The sequence below is a fragment of the Silene latifolia genome, chromosome 9 (assembly GCF_048544455.1).
Source record: "Silene latifolia isolate original U9 population chromosome 9, ASM4854445v1, whole genome shotgun sequence".
NCBI lineage: Eukaryota > Viridiplantae > Streptophyta > Magnoliopsida > Caryophyllales > Caryophyllaceae > Silene > Silene latifolia.
The window spans coordinates 138,537,139-138,558,568 of NC_133534.1; positions in this window are offsets into that span (position 1 = coordinate 138,537,139).

Here is a 21,430-nt window from a genome sequence, read left to right on the forward strand (position 1 = left end):
GATTGCAAGCATAAAAGATGAACAATGAAATAAATGACTAATAATAAAGGAAAGATTAAGAACAATACCGTAAATAGCTAGATCCGGAAGTAAGAACAATAAATAAACTAAACTAAGTATTTTAGAGAGTTTTCTAACGTAGCTATATTAAACCTACTGAAAATAAAGCATAAAATAACCTAGGGTACGAGTTTTGGTATTTATAGCAATACATAACCGACTTAAGGAAAGTTGCATGAATTATAAATCGGAAGGTTCCTCGATCGAGCCAAGGGTGACTCGATCGAGGCACCAAAGTTCAAGAACACCCAACTCTCGACATTGCGAAATTTAGTTGATTAGGTTGGTTCCTCGATCGAGTCGAGAGTGACTCGATCGAGCATGAAGTTCCTCGATCGAGCCAAGGTTGACTCGATCGAGGCACCAATTTCTTGCTTCGCGCACTGAATTTCAAACGGCCGCCATTTCTTCGTTACTTGTCAGAAACAAGCGATTTTTGCGGCGTTGGAAAGCTAAGAAGATAAGCTTTCACCTCCAATTGGAATCACTTTAAAATCCATTGTATAACTCAAGATATGGCTCTTCAAAGTAGGCACTTGTAATAAGAAGCTCTTTTCTTCGTGTTTTCTTCTTAACTTCTCTTCCTTCATTCTTATGGATTCTCGTGCCATGCTTCGTGTATCCCTTCATGCTCACTCCGCGATGCCCATTTCATTCCTTTACTCCTCAAATGCATCATTCCTGCATTAAACATCAAAAGGCGGAAGTATCGACATTCTAACATAAAAGGCATGTAAATGATATAAACTAGCACGAAAACCGTATCAAAAGTAATTAAGGGGAGGCATAAATATGTATATAATTATGACTCATCATGTAGTATATTTGTCACACCTATATTATTTTTCAATGTGAGACATATAACATACTATGAAATATACCATCTTTAATATGTGCAAATTATATGAAATCTATATATACTCTAATGATAGTATTTCTTACCATGAATCTAATAATATTATTTTCATGATTTTTTTACCGACATTATTTTGTCAAATGAAATGTAAAAGTTTGTATATAAAAATTAGAAACATCACTTGAATATAAAATAAGAAATACAGAGTATATATTATAATAACTAAAAGATTTTCTAAAAATTAACTTAGGTTAGAAATCATTATTGTAGAGACGGTAATACAAACTCTTTTAAGAGCTCTCTCTGACAATACTTAAGAGAATGAAAAGATATTAGGTTATGACTTCTATTTATAATCATAAGATCACCCTGCCTTATGGTAATCTTCTGATGTGGGACAATTCTAATATTTATACATAGTATATTCACTACACTTACATTACTTTTCAATGTAGGACAAATAACATACTAAGTACACCATTTTTTTCGCACCTACTTTGACATCAACCAGATTTAATAATGAGAAAATACAATACGATCTACACTCTAATGATAGCATTTTTTTTGTCACAATCTAATTATATAATTTTCATACGATACTTTTTTGTCAAATGAAATATAAAGTTTTTATATCAAAATTATAAACATCCTTTAATATAATATAGAAAATGTATATATATATATATATATATATATATATATATATATATATATGGGACAGTTCTATTATTTATGCATAATATATTCACCACACCTACATTATTTTTCAATGTAGGACATATAACATACTAAAAAGTACATATCTTTTATATCAAAAAAATTTGGGTTAATACCTAAGTTTCAAGGATGCCTCCTATTTATATTTATAGAATCACCCTACCGTATACCATTCTTTCGATGTGAGATACATAATTTAATTATTTAGACGTAGTATGTTCATCATGCCTACATTATTTTTCAATGTGAAAGATATAACATATCAAGAAGTACATGTCTCTTCTTAAAAAAAACACTATTGTATACATATTATTTTTCTTTGAAGGTAAAACCACTTAATCTCGATCATTAGATATGGATCTCTACATCGTACATATAACGACTCATTAACGCTATATTACTGCATTCAGAAGACAACCATTAGTAAAATCTTTAGTTTTGTACTTTGTCAGGAGACTACCATTAGTAAAACCTTTAGTTTTGTATTTTTTTATTTTCTTGTTCATGTTCTTAACTCTTTCTCGGGTAGTTCCCAACGATTTCCACTTTATTTAACCTTTAGTTTTGTATTTTTTTGATTTTCTTGTTCATGTTCTTAACTCTTTCCCGGGTAGTTCCCAACGATTTCTACTTTATTTTTTATATCATATCGTAGATAATGATAGAAAATCTTAAGAGCTCTTTAAAACAATATTTATGAGACTCAAAAAATTTTGGGTGGATATATAAGTTCCAAATATGCGTCCTATTTATAATCATAGGATTACATCACCTTATACTAATCTTTCGATGTGGGACAATTATACTATTTATATGTAGTATATTCACCACACCTACGTTATTTTCCAATATGGGACAAAACATACTAAAAATTACACAATTTTACATACTAAGAAGTTTTAATATGTGCAAATAATATGAAATCTATACTCTAATGATAGCATTTTTTACCATGAAGCTAATTATATTATTTTAATAATTTTTTTAACGATACTTTTTTGCCAAGTGAAATGTAAAAGTTTGATATAAAAATTGGAAATATCACTTGAATATAATTTAGAAAATATATATATTATAATAATTAAAAGATTCTCCACTTTATTTTTTACATAAAAAATTATTATTTATGATACTTTCCTAAATTAATTTTTGATGATGTGGACGCTCTCAGATCGCTCGAAAAAACTCTTATATATATATATATCGAACGATAAATTCTTCGACAATCAACCTTTCGACGCTGCTTCAATCAATGACGCCTTTAAATTCGAGGTAAAATTTCGATCTTTATGATTATTTGTTGTGAAATTAGTTGATTTAGTCGATTAAATTAGATTGTTCGTGAAATTAGGGATTGATTAACCGATTAGAATTCTGAATTGAACAATTATGCTTCTGAATTTAGGATTTCGTCAATTAAATTGGGGAAACTGAGAAATTAGGGTTAAGGGATTTGAGAAATTTGTTGAAACCATGAAATTAGGGTTTGATTTGTCTCTTAAGTTTCTGGATTGATAAATCATGCTTCTGAATTTAGGGTTTCATGAATTAAATTGGGGAAACTGGGAAATTAGGGTTGGAGACCGTTTATGTGCATCAAAATCTTGTTTATGTGCATCCAAATTCCTGTTTATGTGCATCAAATTCCTGGTTAGGTGCATCAAAATGTGATTTTGTGAATCAAATTGGCCTAATTGAGAAATTAGGGTTTCATGAATTAAATTGGGGAAACTGAGAAATTAGTGTTGGAGACCGTTTATGTGCATCAAAATCTTGTTTATGTGCATCCAATTCCTGTTTATATGCATCAAATTCCTGTTTAGGTGCATCAAAATGTGATTTTGTGAATCAAATTGGCCTAATTGAAAAATTAGGGTTTCATGAATTAAATTAGGGAAACTGAGAAATTAGGGTTGGAGACCGTTTATGTACATCAAAATCTTGTTTATGTGCATCCAAATTCCTGTTTATATGCATCAAATTCCTGTTTAGGTGCATAAAAATGTGATTTTGTGAATCAAATTGGCTTAATTGAGAAATTAAGGTTGGAGAAATTGTGAAATTGCCTACATTTGTTAAAATCAGGGACTCAATTTCATGAATTATACTGTTGTATTGCTGCTTATTTAATTTTTGACATTTCTTGTTGCAGCAATAATGACAAAGACAACTCCTCAATACTATCACAAACTTCTTCAAATGTCATTACAAACGAAGGAGCGAATGTTGAAGCTAATGCATGTCAGCCTATATTAGAAATATATGCAATAGCAGTTGAACATGATGTTCCTGAAGTTGTGACTTTCGAATTTGTTGAAAGTACAATTCTATTCATCCTGGTAGTTGCTTGATGTTTTCAACTTTTTAAAGGTACATTTCATATGCTTTTGTATCCCTCACCTTTCTTACTTTAATTGCACCACATATGCAGATATCATAGTAGAGGAGGCGGAGAGGACGAGGAGGCGTGAAGGTTCTTCAAGCAACACGAATCGGGTTTTTGAGTGTCTCAACCATCTTAAGCCTGCTATTGGTATGCTCTTCGATAAGCTTGAACTAGGTGTTGAGTTTTATGAAGCATATGCAAAAGAATGTGGGTTTGTGACTAGATTAAGCTCACAAAAGTCTAAAAATGGTGTCGTTACGCATAAAAAAGTTGTGTGTAATAAGGCTGGAGTATGTGAAGCGAAAGGGAAAAATCACAGGAGGCAAAGGACTAGGATAGAATGTCCTTCTTGTATTAAATTTAAGCGAATTTTGGAGGAAGGTCCTGATATGGGTAAATACCAAATATATGATTTTCGTGAAGGTCATAATCATATGCCACAAACACCATCAACAATGGTACATTTGACACAAATGAGAGAGTTGAATGTAGTTCACAAAAAAATGATAATTGACAACTCCAAAAATAACATAGGTCCAGTTAAGTCGTATAGGTTGTTCAAGGAATATGTTAGAGGTTATAGGAATATGGGTGCGTCATTGGAAGACTTTAAGAACTTTTCTAGAGATATCAAAAATTATTTATCAGAGGGGGATGTTCAAATGCTTATTGAGCATTTTATGAAGATAAAACACATGTGTCCATCTTTTTATTTTGATTTTGAGGTAGACGAGATAGGTCGATTGTCACATGTGTTTTGGGCTGACCCTATTAGTATTAAAAACTATTTGCTATTCGGGGACATGACCTCTTTTGATACGACCTTTAGAAAAAACAAGTATAGGATGATATTTGGTCCTTTTACAGGCGTGGATAATCATAAGAGATGCGTGACCTTTGGGGCTGGACTTATTATAAATGAGAGTAAGGAGTCCTTTGCTTGGCTATTTACGAAATTAGTAGAGGCTATGGGGGGTCGTCATCCAGTTTGTATGATAACTGATGAAGATGCGGGGATAGAAGAAGGAATGAAATTAGCCTGGAAAGACAAGGTGCAACACAGATATTGCATGTGGCACATACTAAAAAAGTTGCCTGAGAAAGTAGGGCCTGTAATATGTAAAGATACTGAGTTCCTGAAGAAGATAAACCGATGTGTTTGGAGCGAAGATGTGGAGCCGCCTGAATTTGAGGAAAGGTGGACAACAGTAGTTGATGTCATGGGTTGTCGGATAACGAGTGGCTTAAGGAGAAGTACAACATTAGAAATATGTGGGTTCCAGCTTACTTTCGTGATCTGTTTTTAGGAGGCTTGATGAGAACGACCTCCAGGTCAGAGTTAGAAAACCACTTTTTCAGCAACTTCACTAATCCTAATTTAACCCTAGTTGAGTTTTGGATGAGATTTGAGAGTGCAATGGATGCTCAAAGATGGACTCATTCGAAACTTGTTGCACAATAAAAAAACTCCTTCCCCCAGTTGTCGACTCCATTAGCCCTAGAAAAGCATGCATCAGAAATCTACACTCCAACAATTTTCGGCGAGTTTCAAAAGGAAGTCGAAGCAGCTTGTTATTCATGTGGTGTTGGGGATAAAGAAAAAGATAAAACCTATCCAATTCTATACACAGATATCATAGATCAAGTTCGAAATAAAACGTATAAGGTTGGTTTTAAGAAGGATGATGTTTTAGTGGTATGCACATGCAAGAAGTTTGAAAGACATGGAATGCTCTGTCGACATGCTTTGTGTGTCTTTAAAGATCGGGGAATTCAGAAAGTTCCAAGTGACTACCTGCTTAGTCGGTGGAGCAAACTAGCAACCTGCCAGCCAATCGTCGGCCCTAATGGCCAGTTGCTTCCTGATTGTACATCAATGGATGTACAGAAAAACAAAGTTGGCGAGTTATGGTCAGAGTTGTTTACTTGTGTGACACTTGTTGAACAGAGTCCTAGGTATTGTGATGAGTTGCTTGGGATTTTGCGTGAGTTCAAGGAAAGGGTAAAAATTACCCCTGATGAAAGTGGAAATACTGGTATTGCAAAGGTAAAGGACAAGAATGCTGAAATTGGGATGCTTTTAGGAACAAACATTCCTAGTGAGATTAAGGTTTTGCCTCCAAGGCAGTGCAAAAACAAAGGCTCGGGAAAAAGGCTGATCTCACAAAGAGAACGAGCTGGGGAAGTGACCAAGAAAGCGCTAAGAAAATGCAGGGCTTGTGGGGAGATGGCGAACCACGATAGTAGGAATTGTGACCAAAGGACAACCGACAATGAGTAGAGTAATTTTTTATTTTACCTTATTGAAAAATTCGGGAATTTTATTTTATTTGATAGATATTGGACATTTGCCTTATTGAATAATTCGGGACTTTTTATTTTATTTGATAGATGTTGGACTTTTTTTCTTAAAACGAATGAATGTAACACTTATAGAATGTAAAGCCTGAGTGTTCCTGTCACCATTATTTCGTGCACATACAACGGTATTTCATGCACATACACATGTATTCCATGCATGTGGAACAGTTTTTCATGCACACATTATGCGAGTATCAAGAAACCTTACGGCGATTAATTTGATCTACCACTACATCCTTCTTTGCTACCACATCCCCAACCGTCAAAGTTAATAATAAAATTCCAAAATCTAAATTAAAATGCAACATTTTAAAAGTTCACTTGAGATTACTTTAAGATTTGACCTTGGACACATGAGTTACATATTTCATGCATGCACACTGTTATTTCATGCATGTGGAACAATTTTTAATGCATTTACGATGTTTTCAGATTTCATTACAGCCTTTTCGTTGTCCAATTTTGAAAATTGTCTCTCGTTTTCGTTGCCTCGTGACATGTTCGTTTTCCAATTTCGAAAATTGTCTCTCGTTTTCGTTGCCTCGTGACATGTTCGTTTTCCAATTTCGAAAATTGTCTCTCGTTTTCGTTGCCTCGTGACATGTTCGTTATCCAAATTTGAAAATTGTCTCTCGTTTTCGTTGCCTCGTGACATGTTCGTTATCCAATTTTGAAAATTGTTTCTCGTTTTCGTTGCCCCGTGACTTGTTTTTAGAATTAGTCCAGAAACATGACTTCATGTCTTACACGCCTTACATATTCCAAAATCTAATATGTACTCTCAAGACTTAGTGTACTACATATTCCAGAATAAACTCCACAAGAATCTAATATTCCAGGGTCTACTCCCTTTGTACATCCCTCGACTCAAGGAATCAGATCAAAAAATGGCAGTGTTTCGAATTTTGGATTAGGTCATCTGCCACTCCCTTTGCACATCCCTCGACTCAAGTGTTTAGAAAATATCACCTAGTGATAATCCTACAAAAAACGGGGGGGGGGGGGGGGAAATATACTGTTACGTAAAAGTCACTCCGAGACAGAATCTAATGAAAAGAAGATTAAAATTAGGCAAAATTTAAATTAGGCATTCAAGGTTCTTTATATTTACCTTTCTCTTGTTTCGCTTCCATTTGATGAGACGTGCAATCATACTCGTACCATATTCATCCAAATCCTACGTAAAAATTTTATTTGACAACAAATATTGAAATGCTTGAAATAAAATATACTGAATAATGTTTACAAAAGTTTGTTGAAAAATTTATACCTCGTAAGAACGCTCATCACTCCATGATGCTTGATCACACAAATTTTCTAGCCACTTTAACAAATAAACTCCACAAGAATACCCATTCTTTTGTTGAGGCACTTGCACAACCTCCCACTGAAAAGTCTTGATCTCCAACAACCTTGTGTACCTTGGAGAGTCTCTTGCGATGATCTCCAAAGCAGGCAGGAGCTATACAAAAACAAGACAGTGAGTGATTGTGATTGTGGTATAAGGCTATTTAATGCACATGCAAGGGTATGTCATGTACATAGAAGGGTATTTCATGCACATAAAGATCACCAACAGTAGTTTTATTCGACAATGCATTTTGGGCGATCAAAAATCGTGAGCACCTTCCGGATATAATAAGTGAGGGGTAACATGTTTTTGTGCAAAAACTAAATCATACCTGTTCAACTAAAAATTTTTGCCTGACTTCACGGCGCCTGGGCAGGTTGGAGTCGAGTATGAAGTTCATCCTTTTCCCAAAGTCAACAACGCATGCAAACCAATGTGATCTCTCCACACAATAGGAAAGAAAGCCTGAAATATTACAAACTAGTCAAGTAGGATTTATCGACTTCAAATGAAAAAAAAATGCATTGGAAAAAAATTGCATGGAAAAAAAAAGTAAGAGAATATTTATTTACCAGTTGGGTTGTGTTTAGATTGAGGGGCAAGTAGTCAAGTAGGACGTATTGACTTCGAAACCTCTTTTTACCGACAACTCCCTGAAATTTGAGAACATTTGTCAAAATTCTTTGTCATTTCAAAAACCAAAAACAAGCATTTGACACAATAAGGAATATGAATACCTTTATGATTGTCGGAAAATACACAACACTTGGGTTTTCGATTGTAGTACGAATACCAACAGCATCAATAACCATATCCATTACCCAATTTCCTGGCGTGCAAGGTGCTGCAGCGCGTCTTGGGTAACTTGCAACCAATCGGTTTCTACAACGACCTCACTAATGATGCACATGTTGCAATTAGATTAGAAAACACGGAACAGCAGAGAGTGGACAAAAATTGAAGTTTTTAAAAAGCTGTATGGTCAAGTAGAACTTACTCCTTGTTCTTCTTATTATTCCGAATATAATTGATCAAGTGTGCATCTGTATATGATAAATCATCATGTGGCGCTTGATTACTGAGAAAAGGGGAAAATAAAAGCTCCTTTATTAACATGGAAAAACGGAAAACAAAGCTACTTAAGATTTCGCATTACCGAATCAACGCCATTCTTGTAAGCCTTTCTTTGCGCAGCCGTCACTTGAAGTTTATAAGAGTTGTATCGCCAAGTTAGAATTTCATAGCAAACCCTCACAACATAACGTGTAACATCAACTCTCTGAACAATAACAACAAAAGAAATCAACATCAGTGACTTCATATTTAATGCACATACAAGGAAAAGTTGAATTAAATAATACAGACTTACTCCCTTTACGACCCACCTTTGAACCTAAGCGTCCCTTAGCGCCGTTGTACATCTCCATATGTCGCATGAGGTAGATTCCAGTATCATGCTCGACATCAACGGCAACGTGCGGAATATACAACTTAGGAATCAAAAGCCATGAAGACACCAAGTTTGGAATCTTACTTGAAAGCGTACCCAATAAGTTCTTCTGATAAAGGTAAAACAATGACAAGTAAATAATCTCTCACAAAAATTAGACGAAAATCAGGCACTTTATTGCAAAAAGATCTGAAGATATACCACAGGTCTAACATGGCGGGAATAGTCAGTTGACGGAGGCATCAAGTGCATCACTTCTAACAACTTCTTACTAACATGGTAACAGAAGACAAATGGCAAGGGTGTAACAATAGGAATGAAAACACATACGACATTGAAAACAAAGACAATAATGAAAAGAAAGACACTTAGTTGAGAACAGCCATGGAAATGTGAAAATCTTGAAGGACTTACCAACTCCACGTCTGCAAATTTGACATCCAATGAGTCAATCTGTTCATTAAATTAGGTGACCCGTATTAGAGAATAAAAACTTGTAATAATTGGGCACTTATTTGATGCATGTTCAGTGTTGTTTAATGCACCTAGATTGGTATTTCGTGCATCTACAAGATTATTTCATGCATTCGAAAGTCTAATGCAGCCCAAGGTTGAGAACAGCCATGGAACACTTACGTCAGTTGTCTCTGTGATAAATAGACGGCAAGGACATTTACGATTTCTGAATTTTTTGCCCTCATTCAAATAATCACACCACATAGAAATGACATCTGTATGAACTCGACGATCAAGAAGCAAACTCTTCATATGACTTCGTGTGAGAGTCTTGCCCGTCTGACTAAATAAAACCTCCTATACTGATTATGATAACATGAAACTTAGTGTTATACTAAAGAAAATGTAATACATATATGCCGAATAAAATTAAAATATAGGAGAGTGATACATACTCTTCATCTAAGTCCTCTGAAAATGCATAGTCTCCTACCAGTTTTTCCGATCAACTCAAGTCACGAACCATGTCCACGTTTCTGATAAAGTAAGGTGACCGGTAAACATTCGCTACCTCAACACACCTCTTAGGGAGCACCCTTCTACCAGCCACCTGCCTCTCAATGGCATAATCTGAGGGGGCAGTTGAAGAAGAGGGCTCAATTGGCGATTCATCCAATGATACTTGAGAGGAAATAACTACAGGCGATGGTTGGGATGGTTGGGATGAGATCAGAATTGGCGATTGTAATACTACGGATTTTCTTAAGTGACTACTCGACCGAGTAGAGCCTACTCGGCCGAGTAGTGCTGTTGGTATAGTTTGTTTCGGTTCTGCCGATGAATACTCGGCCGAGTATAGTGGATAGTCGACCGAGTAGAGGATACTCGGCCGAGTATACACTTTACTTGACCGAGTATCTGGTCTGGCGAGGTGTATTTTGACGGTTTGATTAGGGAATGTTTAGGGTTATTTTATATCCCGCGTCAGTTTCTAAAAGTCATTTCAAACTTCATCATTTCTACGTCAACCCTAATCTCTCCCTAATCACTTCCTAATCATTCCATAGCATCGTTGTGTGTGTAATCTTCGGAGTTCTTGCGTATAATTCCTCATTCTACTGTTGGTAAGTTCTATCTCTATGTTAATTGTATTCTTTGGGGTTACTTTATACATATATGGAATTGGGAATATGGGGGATTGTACAATGTGTAATCGTGTTACGTGATTATTGTATAGGAGAAGACTTCGTAGAGGAGCCTTTCTGATTGTCCGTGTTTCGTGCTACTGTTGACTGCTAAGGTAGGGTTTCCCTACTCAGTTTATTGTTCATTGTTAAGACATGTTTGTTGTGTAACTATTGTTATCTGTTGATCATCGGAGTAAGGGTATCGTTGTAGTGATGTTGATGTGAAGGTGTGTGACGACTGTGGTGTCGTGTGATTGTGATTGTGGTGGAGTCACTTGCGGGAGTGGCTTCACACCCTAGTTCGCCCTCCGTGGAACCCGCCACGGGAGGGGATGTGCACATTAAGGGACAGGGATTGTTTGTCGCTCGTTGAGGAGCTGGACTAGGTGGGATCGGCTGCGGTCACCCACTGGCGGCGAGGATTACCTGTTGCGATGGGTAATCCGGCAGGGCTACACACTTCGGTGTGTAGTCGGTTACGGTGTGAGAACGAAAGATTGGGATTGGAAGATGATCATTTGATTACTTCGTTTGTTTGTCTTATATTGATTGAGTAATACTGACCCCATTGTTGTTTGTGGAATCTGCGGTGATCCATTCGGGGATGGTGAGCAGGCTTGACAGGTATTGCTAGTGATGAGCTTGGGGACAGTCATGGGAGTATTATCATCACCAGTCATAGTATCACCGTCTGAGTCTTAGTTTGATTTCTTTTATTGTCAGACATTGGAGTTGTATTTAGTTGAATCAGTTTTTGGATTTGGTTGATGTAAACCTTTATACTTTACAGTACTTTAATGAATGTGCTCAGTTCAGACGCTTTTGATATGTACTAACCTCGGGCAACCGAGATGGTAACACATTTTCATGGCAGGGTAGTTCTGGTAAGGCACCTTGGTATGAGGGGGTGTTACAACGATGTTGGCGATAAAGGATGAACTACTGGAACAGACGTCGTAGTTATTGTGCTTGAATGAGGAACACTTGAAGCAGCCTGCAACCTGGACTCAAGGAACTCTTGAGAGTTATATGGTACATCATCACCACTAAAAAGGTTGAAAGACGGTCCTTCCAGAAGCGCCTTATCCCTCTTTTCCTTTTCCTTTTTTTCGTTCCACAAATTTTCATGATGTGAATCAAACACCTTGCCAACATGAGTGTATGCATTATTAAGGATCCCTTCTAATTCAGCCATGACAGTGGGATTGTCTAGAAACGCATCATCTGCACAACTCATGTCAACCTCCTCCTTCTTCAACTCCTCCTCCTCCACTTTACTCTCATCCTTCTTCAACTCCTTCTCCACCGCCACCTCCTCCTTTCTCTCCTTCAATTCATTCTTATCTTTCTCATTGTCCTTTTCCACTTCATCCTCCTCCATCTTCTCCATGGTAGCACCTTCCCTTTCATAATGAGCACCTTCCCTTTCACCTTCTTCTGTACTCTGCCGTGAAAGGGAAAATCCTTCAAATAAACAATCTGCCAACTTTGACATTTGCGTGACAGCCGGGAAAGCGGGAGCCTTACACTTAGCATTTCTAACTGCTTTGGTAAAGTCACCATAAATGTCTGCAAGTCGAATGGCTGTGCTTGCCAAAACCTTGATAGATTCTTTCCTCTCATCAACCGGTTCAGCTTCAAGTTCAGGTTCAGGTTCAGGTTCAGGTTGAGATTGAGGTTGAGGTTCAATTTGAGGTTGAGGTTCAGGTAAACGTACATGTACAGGTTCACGTTCATGTTGAGGTGCAACATAAGCAAATATGGGTTCAACAGAGCCCTTGCCAAAGCCACGCCCCTTCTGCTTCTCCAACTTAACCCTTTCTCTAATTTTCTCATCCGTCCAATTCGCTAATAAGGGAAATGATTGACGCACCATTCTCGTCATGAAAACACATCTATCCAAGTAGATAATCTGGAAAATCAGAATCGGTCCCTTAAAATAAGTTTTAGGGGAATTAGCTATAGCCGCCTTCCACGACATGACGTTGTTGATCATATGGGACCGTGCAAATTTGCACCAATTCATGTTAACGACATCGGCGAGATTTGAAAGGGAGCTTAATATCCGAGGGCTAGGATGATCACCTACTACCCCCATCAAGAGAACATTGACGATATAGATGAGGAAATTCCTCTTGAAATCGTCTCCACCATCCCGTTGCTCCATCATATTATCTAAGAGAACCTTTTTCGTAATATCTGAGGTGGTAAACTGAGCCTTATACCTCTTGACAGCCTCGGTGTACTCCTTTTTTCCTTACGAACATTCCACCGCAACAATGTCAATCGGTCCCATATGAAGTCCAGTTGCAACGTGGACATCCTCATCAGAGATAACAAGATCGCGGTTCATCAATGAACAATTAAACGGATTAAATGTCTCGACAATCCATCTGGCCAAATGGCCATTGATTTCTTCTGACTTAAGTTGTAACAACCCTCCGAACCCCATACTGTGTATGACTTCAATTTGCTTTTCGGATGGCCCCAACTTGATGAAATTAGTGATCAAGGAAGGACTCATCCGAGTGAGGAGAGGCTTATACTTGTCAGAACGCTTTCTTCTTTTTATATTTTGCGTTGACTCTTTGCTTGTTGCTACTGCTTTCCTCTTGTTCTTGTTAGGAGGCAACTCTGGTGCGACTTCGTCGTGAACTTTGGCTTTAACACGGGGACTCCATTGCCGCGGTGAATTTTGTTGTGCCTCTGCTGCTGTAGGGTTTGGTTTGAGAGAATTATCTGTCAAAGTAGTCAGCATTAGTAAGGTAGCTTATTTCATGTATATACAAAATTGTTTTATGCACATAGATAGTTATTTGATGCATATACAAGGTTGGTCCATGAATTCATAAGACTATTGTACGCCAAACCAAACAGTGATTAGCTTCAGGAAGACAGCTTATTTCATGCATGTACAAAGTTGTTTAATGAACAGAAACAGTTATTTGATGCATTCATTGACGAGTGAACCCTTTTTTGGGGACGGGATTTTAAAAAGGGGCCCGGGTGTCCTAAAACGGGACGGGAAAGGGTTTAGGGTTGGATTAGGCGTGTAATACTCTGTATTTATGAGTCTTTGGGTACTCTATCGAGTAGGCCTTACTCTGTCGAGTAAGGGTAAGTTGCGTTTTAGAAAAGTTTCTGACCTGTTGGGTACTCGATCGAGTAACTAGGATACTCGATCGAGTAAAGGGGTACTCGATCGAGTACCTTGGGTACTCGATCGAGTAGCCGGTTTACGGGGAGTTTTTCTCGGGTTTTGTTAATTATGCGATTAAGATATATAACCTTCGTCGTCATTATTCTAAACACTTTTGCAAAACCTAATTTACTGTTAAAGAGAGAAAGCAAGTACGTTCTTAATCCTAATCGCATCGTTAGCAAATCCCGGAGTTTGGAAGGTCGGTTCTCATCGTTGGTTATACCGTTGAGATCCTTGCGTCGAGGGTAAGATCTATGTACCCTTTTTGTTGTCTTTCCTTTGATTTGGTTAAACCCTAATATAGGGATTTGGGGGTTTTTGAGTAGTATGTGATTTGGTAGCATTTGTATGTTGTATGATAGGAGGAGGTTTCGTAGAGGAAGCTTTTTGATACAAAGCAGAGAGACCGTCGATAGTGTGCTTTCCAGGTAGGATTTCCTACTCAGTATTAGTCCCATAATGGGATGATTGTTGATGTGTTGAGATTGATTGTTTGATATAGTAATTGTATTGTGACGGTTGTGATTGTGATTGTAATTGTTGTCTATGGTTCTCGAGGCGTGTCCTCGGCTAAGTGAGGTCACTTGCGGGAGTGGCTTCACGCCCTAGTTTCGCCTTCTGTGGAACCCGCCACAGAAGGGATGTGCAAATTAATGGACAGGGTTATCGCTCATTATGAGGAGCGGGGATTTGGTGGGTACGGCTGCGGTCCCCCATCGGCGGGACTGTCCAAAGTGGACGATCGATGATTGAGATTGTTGGAATTGGTGTGGTTGTGTGTGTGACGTTAAGTCATGTCATTTATCTTATTGTTGATATATATTGAGTTGTGTGATTAGTACCGACCCTATTGTTGTTTTGTAAACCTGCGGTGATCCATTCGGGGATGGTGAGCAGATATTGATCAGGTATGAGATGAGTACTAGGATAGCTGGGATTGCCACGATATGATGATAGAAGTCTTCCGCTATAGCTTAGTAGTTTCTTTACATTTCAGTTAGAACAGTAAACAGTCAGTTTGAGAACATGTATTATACTTTTGGTTTTGGTTTCGAGAATTGTAACTCTTCACTAAGTATTTCTATTTAAACGTTGTTTCTTTATTGTTTATTTGATTATCATTGCCTCGGGTAACCGAGATGGTAATATCTTCATACCTGAGTGGTCCTGGTAAGGCACTTGGAGTATGGGGGTGTTACAAATGGTATCGAGCCCAGTTCCCGAAACTCGTAACCAATGAACCTAATGAACATAGGGAGTCAATTAAAATGAAACCGGGGTAAAGGTTGTAGGAGCTAATGCAAAGGCTTGGGAGACGTCCTGAAGTCGCGAACTCGCCCTATAATTTTGAACCGGTCACATGGGGGGTGTATGTCAAGGTCGTATGTGTGTTTGGTTAACTTGTGTGTGAATGTGATGAAGTGTGTGTAACTATTGGAGAAGTAGAAAGCTGAGAATATGAAAGAAAGGTTGATGATATATGTAGACTTGTTGTTGGAATGAAAAGATGTTGGATGTTTACAATGTGGTATTTAATAACATGATATAATGATTTCGTAGATCGTATGAAAGGATGCGTAGCATTATATGCTTAGTTATGATATAATGTTGGTTTTATAAAGTTTTTAGCATGTTAGCATATGATATAGCATGCGGGTAGCGTTTCTGAGTTGGCATGACTCGATCGAGTGGGACTGACTTGATCGGGTGGGTTTTTGACGATTTTGAGTCCAGAATCGTGTTTTTGGGCACTCGATCGAGTACCTTGGGCACTCGATCGAGTAGGGGGTCACTCGAGTATGTTAGAGATCAGAAGGTCTGTTTGAGGTCTGATGTTGGGGCACTCGATCGAGTATGTTGGGCACTCGATCGAGTAGCCCGTTACTCGATCGAGTGTGTTTGGGAGCTCGAACGAGTAGGGTCTGGGCAACTTGTTTTCGTATTTTGAGGTTTTAGCGTGTATGTTTATATCCACCCCTTTTCTCATATAGTTTCAAGATGCCGCCCAAGAAGACTGTTTTATATGCGAGAGCTGAGCTTATGAACATAGATGACATCGTTAAGATGTTGGAGCATCAGGATGCTCTCACTGAGGTTTTAAAGACTGTGGGGAAAGATAAGGATAAGGATAAGGAGAAAGAGGTTGATCACTCTAAAATCAGCCTCTATATAGCGAGGTTTAACCCGAAAGAGTACAAGGGGGTTGGGGAGCCGAACCTTCTTGATAGCTGGCTTAGAGAGATGGAAAATATATTAGATTTGGTTCACTGTCCTGATGAGATGAGAGTGGAACAAGCTGCGTTCTATCTGAGGGAGGCAGCTGGCAAGTGGTGGGATACGGTGAAAGTGAGTGCTAAGGAGATTTATACAAACCAAGGTTTACCTGCTATACCTTGGGAGGAGTTTCGTAGGGCTGTGAGAAAGGAGTTCGTACCGGAGCATGTGAGGAGTAAGTTGAGGGAAGAGTTTGACAGTTTTAAGATGACCGCTGAGATGTCTGTGGCCGAGTACTACAGGCGAGTTCAATGACAAGTCTAGGTATCTTTGAGGATATGGGTTTGACCGAGGAGAATTTGGCGTTGAGGTTTGAGGGGGGTTGACCCCTAAGATTATGGATAAGTTACCCGTGGGAGTCCTTACGATGTTAAGGAAGCTTATGAGAGGGCCGGGAGAGCCGAGAGGTTGGTAGAGATGGCTCGGGAGAGGTCAAGTGGTGAGAAAAGGAAGTCCGAGAGCGAGGGTGGTGGCCAATCTAATCACAAGAAAGGCAACCACAATCGCCTAAGGGGTTTTCTTAAGGTCGGGGTTCGATCTTTGGGGCTTCCTTTGGGCGTGGCCGTGGAAGTGTTAGTGGTAGTTGGGGAGTGACTGCTATAGCGTGGTGGTGTAGGCCACAAGAGACATGAGTGCACAAGTGCACCGGAACTTTCCGAGACTGCGCGAGAGCTATGCGAGCAATAGACCTACTGGCTGGTCATGGCCAAACCGGGAAGTCAAAGTTACAGTGTGGAGGCAACCGCAACGGCGGTAATTCTTATCCGAAACCACCAACGAACAACAACAACAATCAAGGGTCGGGTGCTAAGCGACCACATCACCAATCTCTTGTCCGGGAGGTGGACGAAGACCGATGGAAAGTTATTCATGATGGAGAAGAAAGCAGCTGAGGAGGATGCACACGTTATCACCGGTACTTTTGTTGTTAATGGTGTTCATACCTTTGTTTTGTTTGATTCAGGGGCTTCTCAGTCGTTTGTATCTTCGAGTCATGTTAAACGGTTGGGTTTAAGGGTGTATGAGTCTGTCAGTGAGAAAGTTTTTATACCTTCGGGTGAGTCTGTACCTTGTGGGAGGTTATATAGGGATGTACCTATGATAGTTGGGCAAGTTGATTTCCCTGTAGACTTGCTAGAGTTTCCTTTTGACGGTTTTGAGATGATAGTTGGGATGGATTGGCTGGAAAAGTATAAAGCTAAGATAGACTGTCATCAAAAGAAAGTGTCTTTAAGAGGTCCTAAGGGCGTTAGTGTGTCTTATCGTGGGTTTCTAGTCAAACCCAAAGTTAAGTTGATTGCAGCTGTTACTTTGAAGTCATATTTGAGGAAGGGATGTCCTTTGATTTTGTGCCATGTGAGAGATGACCGAATAGAGGGTCCGACAGTCGATCAGATACCAGTGGTGGGAGAGTTTGAGGATGTGTTTCTAGAGGAGATTCCGGGGTTGCCGCCGGGAAGAGAGATAGATTTCACAAGAGAGTTGAAACCGGGGACGGGCCAATCTCTAAGGCACCGTACCGTATGGGTCCTAAGGAGATGGAGGAGCTTAGGAAGCAGTTGGATGATTTGATAGAGAAGGGATACATTAGACCTAGTGTATCGCCATGGGGAGCACCAGTTCTTTTTGTGAAGAAGAAAGATGGGAGTCCGAGGTTGTGCATAGACTACGAGAGAGGCCGACCGAGTGACGGTGAAGAACAAGTATCCTTTGCCAAGGATAGATGACCTGTTTGATCAGTTGAGTGGTGCATCAGTCTTTTCTAAGATTGATTTGAGGTCGGGGTACCATCAGGTGAAGATTAGAGAGGTGGATATACCAAAGGCAGCTTTCACGTCGAGGTATGGCCATTATGAGTATGTGGTGATGCCGTTTGGGTTGTCTAATGCACCGGCAGTGTTTATGGATTTGATGAATAGGATCTTTAGACAGTTTTTGGATAAGTTTGTAGTGGTGTTTATCGACGATATCTTAGTCTACTCCAAGACTAAGGAGGAGCATGAGGAACATCTGAGGGTTGTGTTGCAGACTTTGAGGGAGCATGAGTTGTATGCTAAGATATCCAAGTGTGAGTTCTGGTTAGAGAAAGTTGCTTTTATGGGGCATGTGATCTCTAAAGATGGGGTAGCTGTGGATCCGGCAAAGATAGAAGCAGTGACAAAGTGGGAAGCACCAAAGAATGTTGCTGAGATCAGGAGTTTTCTGGGTTTAGCTGGGTACTAAAGACGGTTCGTGAAAGATTTCTCCAAGATAGCTAGACCTATGACCGCGTTGATGAGGAAAGAGAACAGGTTTCGTTGGGATGAGAGTTGTGAGATGGCGTTCCAAACATTAAAGGAGCGTTTGACCACAGCTCCTGTCTTAGCATTGCCTGAAGGGATCGAGAACTTTGAGGTTTATACAGATGCCTCAAAGAATGGGTTGGGATGTGTGTTAATGCAGAACGGTAAAGTGATTGCCTATGCTTCTAGGCAATTGAAGCCTTATGAGGAGAACTACCCTACTCATGATCTGGAGTTGGGTGCGGCGGTGTTTGCTCTCAAGATTTGGAGACATTACCTTTATGGAGCAATCTTTAAGGTATTTTCTGATCACAAGAGTCTCAAGTACATTTTCACTCAAAAGGAGTTGAACATGAGACAGAGGAGGTGGATGGAGCGTATTGGCGATTATGACATGGAAATTATCTACCATGAAGGGAAGGCCAATGTAGTTGCTGATGCTTTGAGTAGGAAGAGTGTACATTCTCTGTGTACAACTCTATCTTTGATGAGGCTGAGAGATGAGGTAGCGAGGTTTGGGATACATATGATGCAGAAAGGAGATGCCATGGGCGATATGACAGTGCAGCTCGAGTTTTATGATGACATTCGAGGTAAGCAGGCGTTGGATCCTAAGATGATTGAGTGGAGAGCTGGAGTAGAGAAAGGGACAGTGTCTCGATTCTCTATTCATACAGATAGTAGTTTGAGGTTTGATGGTAGGTGGTGCGTTCCTAATGATGAGGAGTTGAAAAAGACTATCATGACAGAGGCACATTGCATACCATATTCAGTTCATCCAGGTGGAGATAAGTTGTATAAGGATTTAAAGAATACGTTTTGGTGGCCTGGAATGAAGAAAGAGACAGCAGAGTTTGTGGCCCGTTGTTTGACATGCCAGAGAGTTAAAGGGAAACAGCGACGACCACAAGGTAAGATTCAGTCTTTAGAGGTACCTGAGTGGAAGTGGGAATCCATTTCCATGGATTTTATCGTGGGTTTGCCAAAGAGTCAACAAGGTAACAACATGATTTGGGTAATAGTGGATCGATTGACCAAGTCAGCTCACTTTGTTCCAATGAAAGATACATGGACTAAAGCACAATTGGCTATGGCTTATCGAAAGAACGTGCTTAAGTTACATGGAGTCCCTAAGGACATAGTGTCTGACAGAGATGCGAGGTTTATATCAAGGTTTTGGAAAGAGTTGCAGGAATCGTTGGGAATAACTTTGAAGATGAGTACATCATTTCATCCTGCGACAGATAGGCAGACTGAGAGAACAATCAAGACTCTTGAGGATATGTTGCGAGCTTGTGTGATGGATTTTGGTGGTAGCTGGGAACAGAGGTTGGACTTGATAGAATTTTCTTACAATAACAGCTATCACACTAGTATTGGTATGGCACCGTTTGAGGCTTTGTATGGGAGGAGATGTAGGAGTCCAATTTGTTGGGACGATAGTGCTGAGGCTGTGGTTTTAGGACCAGAGATGGTGCATGAGATGGTGGAACAGATTAAGATGATCAGGGAACGGATGAGGGCAGCTCAGGATAGGCAAAAGAGTTATGCAGATCTACATCGCCGAGATATAGAGTTTCAAGTTGGGGACAAGGTTCTTTTGAAAGTGTCTCCTATGCGTGGGGTTATGAGATTTGGGAAGAAAGGCAAGCTAAGTCAGAAGTTTATAGGGCCTTATGAGATCTTAGAGCGAGTTGGGGAAGTTGCATATCGTCTGGCTTTACCAGCTGCGTTAGAGAGAGTGCATAATGTGTTTCATGTGTCGCAGCTACGGAAGTATGTGAGTGATCCGTCACATGTGTTAGAGGCAGAGAACTTAGAGCTAGATGAGTCCTTATCATATCTTGAGGTGCCTAAGCAGATTCTTGACCGAAAGGTTAGGAAGACTAGGAGTGGTGAGACAGTTTTGCTTAAGATCCTTTGGTCTAACCACGAGAATGAGGAAGCTACATGGGAGCCAGAGGAAGCTATGAAAGAGCGATACCCTTTTCTGTTTGATCAGGTATGGATGGTTACGGGGACGTAACCTTGTTTCTTTTAGGGGGATAGGAGATGATCGCAAAGAGTTTTTAACCGTTTTATACCCTTTTTGTATGTTGTGTCGGTATGTTTGTCGGGATGAGTTGGGTTAGTAACATGTTTTATGTCGAGTTTTGTTTTGGTAGTGAGTCGGAAGCGTTGGGGGAGTACCTTTGTTTAGTAGTGGTTTGAACTTCGGGGACGAAGTTCTTTTTAAGGAGGGAAGATTGTAATACTCCGTATTTATGAGTCTTTGGGTACTCTATCGAGTAGGCCTTACTCTGTCGAGTAAGGGTAAGTTGCGTTTTAGAAAAGTTTCTGACCTGTTGGGTACTCGATCGAGTAACTAGGATACTCGATCGAGTAAGGGGGTACTCGATCGAGTAGCCGGTTTACGGGGAGTTTTTCTCGAGTTTTGTTAATTATGCGATTAAGATATATAACCTTCGTCGTCATTATTCTAAACACTTTTTCAAAACCTAATTTACTGTTAAAGAGAGAAAGCAAGTACGTTCTTAATCCTAATCGCATCGTTAGCAAATCCCGGAGTTTGGAAGGTCGGTTCTCAACGTTGGTTATACCGTTGAGATCCTTGCGTCGAGGGTAAGATCTATGTACCCTTTTTGTTGTCTTTCCTTTGATTTGGTTAAACCCTAATATAGGGATTTGGGGGTTTTTGAGTAGTATGTGATTTGGTAGCATTTGTATGTTGTATGATAGGAGGAGGTTTCGTAGATGAAGCTTTTTGATACAGCAGTAGAGACCGTCTGATAGTGTGCTTTCCAGGTAGGATTTCCTACTCAGTATTAGTCCCATAATGGGATGATGG